General features: G+C 47.6%; 1 protein-coding gene across 2 annotated transcripts in view; it reads left to right on the top strand.

Annotated features, from left to right (window-relative positions):
- The window catches only part of bcas3 (BCAS3 microtubule associated cell migration factor), a 180,301-nt gene that overhangs the window by 31,496 nt on the left and 146,305 nt on the right, over positions 1-2,500 (top strand). The gene's annotated exons all lie outside the window — the stretch shown is intronic.

The raw sequence follows: 2,500 nt of genomic DNA, 5'->3' as shown, positions 1-2,500 counted from the left end.
CGCAGGCTAACCAGCTGACGCCTCGGGGCGAGGCCCTGTATTTCAACAAGGCCGCAAAAACCCCCAGCGCCGGCCTTCCAGTCTCCGCTGGCTTTTGGAGAACAGAGCGTACCATCGGCGCAGTCGCCAAAGCCTCATCTGTCAAAAGCCAGGGGCGAGCGGGCGGGCGAGCGAGCGAAAAAAAAAAAAAGGGGGGGGGGGGGGGTCGGGAGAGGAAGCTCCCAGATAAACATACCACAGTGCCTACAGTCCTAATCACCCTACGCTTCCGTTTCCAACCTCTATAATTAGAAGGCCCTCTTTTCCCTGTATTCCCAGATGATGCAAATGGTCCTTGTGGCTTGGCACCTCGTTTTTTGGGGCGTGGGTTTAGTTTATGGCCCGGCCGTCTTCTGATAGAGCATAAATAGCTAACCGCCGTCTAATTTGCCGGCCCGTTCTGTTTTTCTTTTTCCCCGTGAGCTATCGCCGCAAGCCCTCTGCCCTGCCACCCAACTGGAGGTCTAACCCACACCTAAGGTGGCTGCTGGAAAATGGTGTGAGGCGCATGAGCTCATCTAGCGGGGCGGCTATTTCCGAGGGACGCTTATCGTAGCCCGTGCACGTGTTCGGCTGGTCTCGTAATCCCGCGCCGCTCAGCGTTTTTTAAGATGCCCCTCTAATTTAAAGCCTGCCGCCACCACATTACAGACTCCTCACCGCTGCTAATGCTAATTATCGCACAGCGTTTCCTTCATATGTTCATCTCTGGCATCTTTCTTCGAATTCTGAGTGGGGGAGGAAAACAATCCCCAGATCTATTCTGGGAGAGCATTGTATGTGGAGCTGGACTTTCATAGGCAGCAAGTTTAGATTTAGGGTTCACTCTGGTGTGGTTTTGCTAAATGTGTTGTTTACTGTAAAACGTTCTGTTCTCCGTAGTTTGATTGACTTCAAATAAAAATTGCAGAAATGAATGGGCCTGTCATCGGAGGTTACAGTCTGGTTCTGCTGTGGTCGTGTTTAAAACAGATCCCCATGCGGCGCACTCCCACTCTGACTCCTCGCCGAGGACCAAGCATATGGTTAGAGCTGGAGAGCAGTCATCGCCAGGACACGGCTGCGTTTTACTGCTGTGAAAATTGATAGCTGGTATCTTTTAATGTGGGGTGCCGGCATGCGAGGCTTAAAAGTGTTATGGGCTCGTTTGTCACCTATTTGCAGCATTCATCAAAATGGATATAGCAGATGATCCCGTAGCCTTGATTGTAATTGGCTGATTTGTGTTTTAATAAATCAATAAGTCAAAAGAGTTGGGGTTGGTAGTAGCCTAGTGGGCAACATACTCGCCTATGAACCAGAAGACCCAGGTTCGAATCCCACTTACTACCATTGTGTCCCTGAGCAAGACACTTAACCCTAAGTTGCTCCAGGGAGACTGTCCCTGTAACTACTGATTGTAAGTTGCTCTGGATAAGGGCATCTGATAAATGCTGTAAATGTAAATGTAAAGAGACAGTCAGTTACAGTGTCTTGCTGTTGTTGTTTTAAATACTAAGCATGTAAAATCACTAGCTAATTGCATTTTGAAATTATTGCTATTATATTCTATTAATTTAAGAGATGAATGAATGATTAATTGAATGGATGGATAATAATATTATTACTATTCCTAATAATACATATTTACTAGGACTTGACGGCTGATCAGACCTGGGTGGAGGACCCCAGGCTGTGTTCTTCCGCCTCAATCACAGCCAATGGCTGCTTCTTGTGGCGGTGACTGAAAGTCTTCCGCTGAGCCTGCCCTCCGATAACATACGTCGATGGCAATATTTTGTTCATTAGCAGTCTATGTTTGTTGGCCAGCAAATCATCAATTGCTCCGTCAAATGCAGTCTTGGTAGTGGTTGGGGCAGTGGTTGGCCTAGCGGGAAAGGAAATGGACCCGTAATCAGAAAGTTGCCGGTTCGAGTCCCGAACTGCCAAGGTGCCACTGGGGTGCCGCTGAGCAAAACACCGTCCCCACACACTGCTCCCCGGGCGCCTGACATGGCTGCCCACTGCTCACCAGGGGTGATGGTTAAAAGCAGAGGACACATTTCATTGTGTCACCATGTGCTGTGCTGTGTTTCACAATGACAATCACTTCACTTTCACGTTTTAGTTATGTACATGTTTACCACGTCCTTGAACCAATTAGATTCCAGAACCAGAACTACTTGTTACACAGCGTCCAATCACGTTTTATTTTACAGAGGCTTGTTACTGTGTATCGGTTTATGGCTACTAGAACATGCCAGTAAGAAAATGTTCTTAAGATATATTTGGTTGGGGTTGGTGGCATTATGTTTCTCTGAAAGTGATTGTTATCGTGATACACTGCAGCACAGCACACGGTGCATACAACAAAATGTTACGTTGATCAAGGGGACCTTGGTGGCATCTTGGCGGTTTGAACCCACAACCCATCGTTTATGAGGCCGCTTCCTTACCCACTAGGCTAAATTCATGTACATGA

Source organism: Denticeps clupeoides, chromosome 13, assembly GCF_900700375.1.
Source record: "Denticeps clupeoides chromosome 13, fDenClu1.1, whole genome shotgun sequence".
In the NCBI taxonomy this organism is placed as follows: domain Eukaryota; kingdom Metazoa; phylum Chordata; class Actinopteri; order Clupeiformes; family Denticipitidae; genus Denticeps; species Denticeps clupeoides.
This window is presented reverse-complemented; position numbering and strand designations above follow the sequence as displayed.